Here is an 11,282-nt window from a genome sequence, read left to right on the forward strand (position 1 = left end):
TCTACCACCAAGAATTCCATTACCCCCTGTGACTGACTAACTTTCTAGGTGTTAGACCTAGTATGGAATATTGACCTCTTTCTCTGAGAAATGTACCTTAAAACTCTAACTGCTCTAAACTTCTTAGCAACCCTGGTATATATGATCTATTCTAGGCTTCTGGTTTTCTGCCCCAAATGCCTTTACCCTTTCTTTCTGCAGGTAAGGCCACAGTTTTCCTCAGGAAGCAGTCTTGGGTCTGTTTCAGCAAATGACCCAGCGCTTGATTATGCCTCTGTAGGGCTGCAGTGCTGAGCAAGATTCAGATGACATAGCCTTGGAAGATGTTCAAAATGGATTTTACTCATTGGTCCCCTCCAGGGATATGGGAAAATCTTTAAAATGCTTCTGTGAAACGTCTGTTGTGAATCCATAAGCATGGATTAGCTGTAAAATGTGCTACCAGGTAACCCAACCAACAATAGTGGCAGGAAGTTATTTGATTAAAACTAACAGAATTCTCAAAACCTCTCCTGAATAATGATCATTTTAAAGAATGGTTAGTTCCAAGCCAGCTTTATGAAAAAGTTAGTTACCAGAATCTCATGTCTTCTGCTCTTGGTTAATCAGAGTAAAGGGACAAAGTAGGTGATTAAATAGTTAATCCCACTAGGGGATTGTAAGCAGAGAAAAAAGTATGGGAGACCCTGTAAGTTAATGATCACTCAAGAAAGCAGGTTTGCTTAATCACAAAACCAAGCAGGCTTGCTTAGCAACAAAATCATGCAGCAGAAGCATGAGACATGACCGAAAACAGTAAAACAATAGTGGAATGAGACCTACATCTTGCCCAGTGAGCTTAGTAAATTAATGATTCCTAGGACATGCTCCTGGGGGTACACTAAAAGCAAAAATATAAGGAAAAGGTGACATTGTACTAAAACCTGAAATGATTTACCATTTTTAGTATATGTTACCGCCTTTTTGCTCATTTCCGTTGGGCCATGACAGTCCCAGCTTTACCATGTAGGGACCAGAAAGCTCCCCTGCCTGATGTGGAAGAGGAGCTGATGATGGAAGAGTGACATCTACTCAAGAATGAGGAAGGATATGGTCTTCTTCCCCTCCCCACTTTTCCTTTGATTATAAGACTGTAGACCTCTAAGTTCTCGGGCACGTCACCCTCTTGCCCGCCCACTTGTAAGACTCACAAGTGTCCTATTCTAATAAATCACTTTTTAGCTCTCATTTTGCCTCTCGCTGAATTCTTTCTGTGCTGAGAACCAGAGCTCCTCAGAGCCCCTGGAGACACATTTCTGTGGTTCCATGAGCAGATAGGAGGATATTGTTTCCATTTCTCTGTGGCAGAGGGTGTGTGTTCAATTCATCTGAGGGTGATTTCATATCATTAAAAAGGAAGTAAAACAGAAAGGAGTGGAACCTAGCCTTGTTTTCTGTCACTGATGATTATTACCTGGTATCAGAAGTCTAATCTTGCCAAGCCTTACTTTTGCAATGGCAGTAAAATTTGTGATCTGTATTAGTGTAAAAAAATAACACCCCTTTCCTGGTATGAGAGCCAAAAGATGATGGAAAGCTGTCAAAAACTGCATTATCTTATGCTGTTCTTTTCACATTTCTCTAAAAATTGATAGACAATGTAACAGTGACTAATAGGGCCTAGTTAATCTTAAAAAAATTCTTGTTTCTCAAATAAAATATTGAACTGATAAACCCAAACCTAAAGGTTTTTTTTTTTTTGAAAAGCAAGTTAGCATAATAATCTGAAGAAATGTTAGGCCCAAATAATGGGCCATTAGTGTTGAGGGGATTATACATTAATGAATCCCAGTAACTGCTCTTTTCTCTTTGTCCTTGGAATGTTATCCCAGAAATGAGCCTCTTCCTCCCTACCCCAAATTCTCTTCCTTGTTATATGCAGTCTGAAATTGTGATGATACTAAAGAAAGAAAGTGTAAAAAAAACCTTCTGGAGCCCTTCTTCTAGGTCTGGTCATTGCCTGTGTCTGTGAATGAAACTCCTAAGACGTTCCCACTCTAACCCTTGTTCCCCAAACCTTCTGTAACTGTGCCAATCTCCTTCCTGTTCAGTGGTCCTGACCTCTGTTACATCTTGGGGATAATTTAAGGGAAACTGAAAGGATCTTAAGAGCCAGATAACATCAGACACTGCAACAGCTCAGGTCCACCTGAAAGAAGGAAACTTTCACAAAGATTTTACAGATGGCATCCTTGTCCACATTATAATAGTACCTGCGGTTCCCTCTTAACCCATATCTTCTGGCCAAGAGCACATCTCTTTCCCAGTTACAGAGTGGGGGCCATTGTCAACAGAGGCAAAAGATGGGACTTCGATATTCATTTCAGCTCTCCCCTTGGGGTCCCCATCATCCACTCGTGGGCCCTTGGCATCTGGAGATCAGGAACACCACCCAGCAGAACTAAAGGTGCCAATCCTGCTGGGCACTCCTGACACCTCGGAGCTCAGTGTGCTCTTCAAGTTCATGCCTGCTCTTCCCCAACATGCAGGAACCATTCGTCAACGTGAAAGGAGTGTGTCCATGTTACCTGCACCCTACCCAGCAGGTCATGGGAAAGGAGCCACCGTCTCACTCTGCCCTGATCATACATGAAGTCAATAAACAGGTCATGCCAAGGTTGTCAGAGAGCTCCCTGCTTAGATAAGGATAAGTCAGGATGTGAGAGAAGTTATACTCCATCGTGGGAGCTTTTCCATTATGTCTTTTATGAATAAATGTGACATAGAAAAGATTTTTTTTTTATCATAAAGGCTTGCACTCAGAGACTAGGAGGAAGAGAGGAGACCCCAGCCAGGGCTGGATTTAAAATCACCTGCACCACAAGCTGGAGGCCCGGTATAGCTCCCTCTCACTGTGGTTTTGTACCAGGCCCACACCTGACCGTCTTCGAATGTGCCCTGCTCTCTCATGCTGCTGGGTCTCCACGTCTGTGATGCCCTCTACTCAGAATGCTCCTCTCCACCTGGTCAATTCCTACGCCCTTGAAGGATTCAACTCTCCTGGGAGTCTTCTCTGATCCTCCAGATTGAGACAGACATTCCTTTTCTTTTTCTCATCGTACTTAGTGGTTCTTTCCATCAGCTCTGTTCAGGCAGGTCATTGTCCCTGGTCCCCGACAGTCTGGCATACAGGAAGTAGACACTGAAGGGATGAAAGGAAAAGGGGGAGGGGGAGGGAGAGGGGAGGAAGAGGAGAGGGGGGAGGGAGGGAGGGAAAAAATGAAAGGCGAGAAGGAAAACATAAAGAGAGGGGGAAAGAAGGAAGGGCATGCTGAACACTAAGACTTGTTGTCTCTAAAGAGGTTTAATTTTGAATTCCAGTTCTAAAGAATGTCACCCAGGTGAACAGCCGGTGGGGAATGTTAATGGATGCATCTGTCCAGCAAACCTGTTTTCTTCGTGTGCGGTTCATGGAGATAAGCAATAACAGTCCCCTATTCAACCACTATTACTTTCTCTATAAAGATATAACCCATCATTAAGATCACAACATCATGTTAAACACTAACTGCTATCTTGTTTAACTAACAACACTTAAAGAAAGATGCAGTTGAGAATTAGTTTCGTGCAAGGTAAATACCGTTTGGATTCTCAAGGCTGTGAAAGCGCAAAGTATTTAGACTTGACATGAATCACTGCTGGCCTCTGCTTCCGTGCTGCCCAGCTCTGCTTCCACCAGCCCTCCCCAGCCCTCACCAGTTCTGACCATGACATCAGAAGCTAGTGTGTCAACACAGGCATAGAAAACAAACTTATGGGGACTTCCCTGGTGGCACAGTGGTTAAGAATCTGCCTGCCAATGCAGGGGACACGGGGTCTGGCCCTCGTCCGGGAAGATCCCACACGCCGCGGAGCAACTAAGCCCGTGCGCCAAAACTACGGAGCCTGTGCTCTAGAGCCCATAAGCCACAACTACTAAGCCCACGAGCCACAACTACTGAGCCTGCGTGCCACAACTACTGACACCCGCGTGCCTAGAGCCTGTGCTCCGTAACAAGAGAAGCCACCGCAATGAGAAGCCCGCACACGGAAACGAAGAGTAGCCCCCGCTTGCCGCAGCTAGAGAAAGCCCGCACGCAGCAACGAAGACCCAACACAGCCAAAAATAAATAAGTAAATTTATTTAAAAAAAAGAAAACAAACTTATGGTTACCAAAGGGGAAAAGTGGGGGGGGATTTGGTAAATTCGTTATTTGGGATTAACACATACACACTACCATATATAAAATAGGTAACCAACAAGGACCTACTGTATAGCACAGGGAACTATACTCAATATTTTATAATAACCTATAATGGAAAAGAATCTGACAAAGAATATATATATGTATACATATGTGTGTATAACTGAATCACTTTGCTGTACACATGAAACTAACACAACATCGTAAATCAACTGTACTTCAATAAAAAAAAAATATGGAGCACCATAAGAACATCAATTTCCAAATGAAAACAATAGTGTTGCCAAAAAAAAAAGAGAAGTGAGTGGGTTGTGACCCTAAGCCCGGGACCTGGTCTCCATCTCCAGGACCCGGTCTCCATCTCCAGGACCCAGAAAGTGAGCCTTGGGCACATGTGTACCTGGTTTCTGATGCAGATGAATCTCACTGAGCCCTGTAACCTGTTTGGTTGAGACTCTCAATAGTTTGCCTAATTCTCGCCAGCCTCCCCGCTCAGGCATCTTAATTCCATTCCCTGAACCCAGGGCCACCAGCTGCGGTTCTGCTGTCAGCAGATTTCTCTCTCAGAGCCCTAAGAGTGCTCCCTGCCTGACATGGCGAGCCATCCTTGCCCCCATCTGCTGCCCGGATCCTCCCTCTATCTTGAACCGCCTTAAACGCGGTGCCAGTCTAAGCAAGCCCAAATGCCCGTGCTTCAGGCACCGAGATTAGACTGACTCTGGGCTCAGGGACAAGGCCCGTGGCTGGATTGACTCTGCCATCAAGGCTGTGTCCTGGTCCTGTCTCCCTCCATGTCTCTACCCACTCAGGTCTGTGAGGTTTCACCCTGACGCACAGCCAAGCTTGCCCAAGCTACGAAAATATCCTTGAAAATGGCGCAATTGGTTATTAGGCAATTTGTCAACATTTATGAAAAAACATGTCCATACCATAGCAACGTCCCTCCCATTCATTCAGAAATAAAATCAGAAGAGTGAGCAGCTGGGAAGGTCTCTCTCTGCTTGGTTAAAAAATGTAACAGAATAAAATGGAATGAGAACTGTAGGCAGAATGTTGTCAAGCGCTGAAGGCAATAATCAAGAATTTAGCAAGATAATAGAGTATTCAGAACCTCCTCTCATTTTACATATCTGTAGCTATGTCTATAATTTGTTTCTCATAATGGTTAGCATTAAAATGCTCAATGTGAAATACATTAAAATCAGCTTGCTGTAGTCCTTGGTGCTGTGAGTGGAATATACATGCTAAAAGAATACAGATGCGCGGCTAAGGTTCAGAGTCACCCCACCCTGCCCCCTGATGTTCACTCCAGTGCCCCAGAGTCCCACTGTGAACCTGCCCAGAGCCTCCTGCTCTCTCCCACTCTCTTGGCACTATCCTGCTTTAAAAGACCCCTCGGGGGCTTCCCTGGTGGCGCAGTGGCTGAGAGTCCGCCTACCGATGCAGGGGATGCGGGTTTGTGCCCCAGTCCGGGAGGATGGCACATGCTGCGGAGCGGCTGGGCCCATGAGCCATGGCCGCTGAGCCGTGGCATCCGGAGCCTGTGCTCCACAACGGGAGAGGCCACAGCAGCGAGAGCCCCGTGTACCGCAAAAAAAAAAAAAAAAAAAGACCCCTCAGGCAGAGCTTTGCCTCCTGGTCTTGAGTTCTGGAGCCCATTGGGCACTCCCGTTGGCGTTCCGTCCAGGGCAGAGCAGGAGGGCTTCCTCCGAGCTCCCCTCCCTCCCGACATCCTCAGACCCCGTGGAGGCTCAGCTCCCCTGAGACTGAGGCATCTCAGCTGGGAGCCTCCCACCTGCTTTATGGATGCTCCATGGACACTGTCCAGCCAGATGCGGAAGGGACAGTTTGTTTTCTGTTAACACAGGTTGTTTTAGGAGGACAAGCCCTTTCCTCTGAACACTTTCAAACACGTTTGAACAAACACAACAGTTTTTAAACAAAGTTAGAGCGAGGTCTCCTCACACCTTGGAAAAGCTGTTTGGCCTCGGGGTGACTCATTCAGCCCTCTGTGAAGTGGGGAGGTTTTAATAAACAGCACCTGCCTCCCGAGGCCCTGAGAGGCTTGGCTGGCTCTCCCATTGTTTCTGTTGCCATAGCATATGTGTATTCCACGCTTCAGTAAAGGGCAGATCTGCAAATCTGAGTCACCCGTGTGCGTGCGTGTGCACGCTGATAAAATTATATGCAAACCACGTCTTCCTAGCTTGGCAGTTAGCTAATTAATTGAGAGCCAGGGTAAGCAGTTGAGACTAATGTCTAAACTGCGTTAATTACTGTTTATAGAACTCCATGGGAAGCCAACAGGAAGGTCGGTATTATCACTGTCCGGCTTCAGTTGTAGGGGGCGTGGCAGGGAGGGCTCTGGAAGTTCGCTCAGGGTTCCTGGGTTCCTGGCTCTGCCAGGCACCCATTTCGGTATTTTAAAGGAAGTCACTTTGTTTGTAAATCTAATCCAACATGAAAAGTCATTAAAATACTTAAGAGTCTTTGAAACTTGATAGATGGGTAACTAGAAGCTAAAAGTCCATGAATAACTTACTTCACTCTGTATGACAGACTCTAGGTCCATCCACCTCATTACAAATAGCTCAATTTCATTTCTTTTTATGGCTGAGTAATATTCCATTGTATATATGTGCCACATCTTCTTTATCCATTCATCTGTTGATGGACACTTAGGTTGCTTCCATGTCCTGGCTATTGTAAATAGAGCTGCAATGAACATTTTGGTACATGACTCTTTTTGAATTATGGTTTTCTCAGGGTATATGCCCAGTAGTGGGATTGCTGGGTCATATGGTAGTTCTATTTGTAGTTTTTTAAGGAACCTCCATACCGTTCTCCATAGTGGCTGTACCAATTCACATTCCCACCAGCAGTGCAAGAGTGTTCCCTTTTTTCCACACCCTCTCCAGCATTTATTGTTTCTAGATTTTTTGATGATGGCCATTCTGACTGGTGTGAGATGATATCTCATTGTAGTTTTGATTTGCATTTCTCTAATGAGTAAAGATGTTGAGCATCGTTTCATGTGTTTGTTGGCAGTCTGTATATCTTCTGTGGAGAAATGTCTATTTAGGTCTTCTGCCCATTTTTGGATTGGGTTGTTTGTTTTTTTGCTATTGAGCTGCATGAGCTGCTTATAAATTTTGGAGATTAATCCTTTGTCAGTTGCTTCATTTGCAAATATTTTCTCCCATTCTGAGGGTTGTCTTTTGGTCTTGTTTATGGTTTCCTTTGCTGTGCAAAAGCTTTGAAGTTTCATTAGGTCCCATGTGTCTATTTTTGTCTTTATTTCCATTTCTCTAGGAGGTGGGTCAAAAAGGATCTTGCTGTGATTTATGTCATAGAGTGTTCTGCCTATGTTTTCCTCTAGGAGTTTGATAGTGTCTGGCCTTACATTTAGGTCTTTAATCCATTTTGAGCTAAAAGAGTGAAGTAAGTCAGAAAGAGAAAGACAAATACTGTATGCTGACACATATATATGGAATTTAAGAAAAAAATGTCATCAAGAACATAGGGGTAAGACAGGAATAAAGACACAGACCTACTAGAGCATGGACTTGAGGATATGGGGAGGGGGAAGGGTAAGCTGTGACAAAGTGAAAGAGCGGCATGGACATATATACACTACCAAACGTAAGGTAGATAGCTAGTGGGAAGCAGCCGCATAGCACAGGGAGATCAGCTCGGTTCTTTGTGACCGCCTGGAGGGGTGGGATAGGGAGGGTGGGAGGGAGACGCAAAAGGGAGGGGATATGGGAACATATGTATATGTATAACTGATTTAATTTGTAAAATAAAATTAAAAAAAAAAAAAAAGTCCATGAATAAGCCAGCAATGGGGTAACAGCGCTCGTGGTATATACAGATCAGCATGGTTTTCAACAAACATCCAGTAAATCAGTGTTCAGTCGATGGTTGCCCTTTAAAGCAGTCACTATGGAAGGCTTTGTTGATATCAGTTGAATCCGAGAAATATTTATTGAACACTAACTGTGCTGGCCATTATCGGAATAAAATGATGAAAAAAATACCCAATGCAGGGAGGCTGTGATCTCACTGTGGAGCTGAGACATGAACACAGACAACTAAGGCCCTGGGATCAGCACTGGAAAGTGCTGGCAAGTTCAGAAAAGATACTAAGGTGGCCAAGGAAGGAGGTTAGTTACAAGTTTGCCTGGGACATCAGGGAAGGTTCGTGAAAGAGCTGTCATTTGATAAAAGCTTTGAAGGACAGTAATACTGGGGGTTTTTTTGAGGTGGGGAAGTGGGCAGAGAGATAATGGGAGGAGATGGAAAATGCATCTGAAACAGAGGAAACAGTAGATGCCAAAAAGGCCTGTCGGGGACCCCAGAAGGTTGTCCCCACTTCTCTTCCTCACCCCATTCCCATCCCATCCAAATCTTCACCACTTTTGAAGGGATGACTAGAGTCCCACCACTCCCTTTAGCTGAAGACTAGGCTTATCCAGGGTGTAGACGGCAATGAAGCCGGGCACGGCAGGTAGTTGGAGGGCCTGAAAAGACTAAGATGTAGGAGGGTTTGGCAGAAGGTACAAGTGTCAGCAGGCAAAGGGTCGAGTCTGCACAATTAATTGATCCACTTATTTTTCTCATTCAACAGACATGTGTCTACCATGTTTTTGGCATTGTGCTAGCTCTTGGGAATATAAAGAAATGGAATGAATGCTTCCTGAGCTCAAAAGCTGAGATAGGCAAAAGCAGGACATGGACACAAGCATGTGACAGCAGGCAACTGCAGGTTCTCTGAGGTGACACGAGCAAGTCACCACAGAGCCACACTGGACGGAGGCCAGAGATACATGGGTGTCAGACGGGCAGGCCCAAGGGCTTTAAGTGGGGGGCAGGAATGGGCTGGCAGGATGGAGTTGGGCTCTGCAGCTCTGCCAGCGGTGGGGTTTCCTACTTGCAGGTGTGAACAGTGCTGAGATGTCAACCGGGGCACATGGTTTGGAGCATGACATTCTTAAAAGTCACATTCAACATTCATGAATGGGAAACAGGAAGAAACTCATTTTCCCTTAGTAAACATTTTTAGGGAATTCCCTGGCAGTCCAGTGTTTAGGACTCCACACTTGCATTGCAAGGGGCATGGGTTCAGTCCCTGGTCTGGGAACTAAGATCCTGTAAGCCACGTGCTGTGGCCAAAAAAAAAAAAAAAGAAAGAAAGAAAGAAAAAAGAAAAAAAAATTTATGTAGAAACATGTCAGTTTACTAATCAATACTCTTTGAGTGTCTCAAACCAAATCAGCAATCTCAAAATGGCTGTCAAGTCTTTTCCCACTTTTCTGAAAAATCTTTTCCCAGATTTCGTTTGATCTGAGTACTTTTGGGGAGACACAATGAATGACTGAACATATAGACAGTCATTCCCCGTGACAGTACCAATGCCTCATGTTACTTGGTTTCAGGGTTTCAGCTCACTGCGGAACTTAAGCTGATTTGTCTTGAGTTCATCTCAAAATTCTTAGTAGTCATGGTAGCATCAGCAAAAGCTGTTTTAAAATTTTTCTTCCCTAAGGTTCTGTCAGACTTCAGTGAGAAAGGACCAACTTCCATTTCACCAGCTAGAGAAGAAGCTGTGCAGAGAAACCCGAGTTAATAAGCACCGTTGTTTAAATTTATCTCAGTGATGTGCTCTCTCTCTTCCGATTTGCCCCTGGGGAGCTGCCCAGCTGGCCCGCCCTTTCATCTGGCCCTGCTTAAGAAGAATCCCTATCTCAGAAGAAAGCAGAAACAGAGATGCGAGGGCTGTCTGCCGCTTCACTCCTGGGTGACGGACGTGGAGCCCTTGGAGAGCTGGAGGTCTCTGAGACCTCACTACACGTGGTCTGCTCACACCCTCCCCTTGGCATGGAGAAAGCACTCTGGGGTCCCTCAGGGGTGCTGAGGCAGGAAAGTCACAGTTTGGGCCTCCCTCACTTGCAGTTGGACAGAGTCCAAAAATAATAAGGACCTTAGGTACGAAGCCTTCTTTCTTTTCAGACAAACACGCCAAAAATTTATATATCCAGACAAATACTGGGTCTCCCGAAAGAGTCACCTTGAGGAGTTCTCCAGTTAATCTCAAAATGCTGACCTTTTTCAAAACATAATTTGAAAATTCTCATGTGGAATGGCCATTAAAATCCATGTCACCTTCTTTTGACCATTTATAATGGAGTTAGACTCTGACCCTAGGTTAATGAGTGGCAAAGTAACGTCGCTAGTAAACACAGTCCCTAGTGCTTATCTAGCCTGGGACACCTGAGTTACAGAAAGAAGAGCTACAACAGTGCAGTAAGTGCCAGAATGCCCAAATGTGCTATAATCAAAGGTTAAAAAAACCAAGATGGCACAGAAGGAAGTTGGTAATTAATTCTGGCCAAAGTCATCAGAGATATTTTTATGAAAAAGTTTCCCTTTGAAAAATGCTTTGAATGTTGGTAATGACTTTTACTTTGAGGAAGTGGGTTTTGCAAAGCAAAAATGAGGTTCTTGGGCACATGAAGATTGGAAAAAAATAGTTGGGGAGAAAATCAAGGAGGGTAAGTGCTTTTTTCCCTTTTCTTTCAGTAGTGGGAAAAAAACTTACCAAACAGAGCAGGTGGCTGTCTCAGTACCATGAGGAAAATCATTTCTGTAGTTCTAGGGACATGCATCAATGTCAAAGGCACCCAGGGATGGAGCCTCAGTGTGGTCAGTAGGCTGCTGTCAAAGGTGAAGTTAGTTCTGAGCAAAGGCTGCAACCCCATACATCCCAGCCCTGTGCCCCAGAGCCTTCTTTTCTTCTACCTCAGTCCAACTCCACAGCTTTTCCTTTAAGAACTCACCTCAGGTCTAAGCTTGGAGATCAGTGGCCAAACTGAGTTGCCCTTTCTCCTGTCGTAGCAAGTCACAGATTGCTTTTGGTTGGTGTCCTCTCAGCCCAGACACAGCTGTAAGAGTCTCTCACTACCTGTGCGTCGAATGAAGCATCAGCGCTATCTGCCTAGGGTACCACTCTCCATGGCAGACTTCGGAGATCAATGAATCTAGTGGGTTTTGGCATTT

The sequence above is a fragment of the Mesoplodon densirostris genome, chromosome 1 (genome assembly GCF_025265405.1).
Source record: "Mesoplodon densirostris isolate mMesDen1 chromosome 1, mMesDen1 primary haplotype, whole genome shotgun sequence".
In the NCBI taxonomy this organism is placed as follows: Eukaryota; Metazoa; Chordata; class Mammalia; order Artiodactyla; family Ziphiidae; genus Mesoplodon; species Mesoplodon densirostris.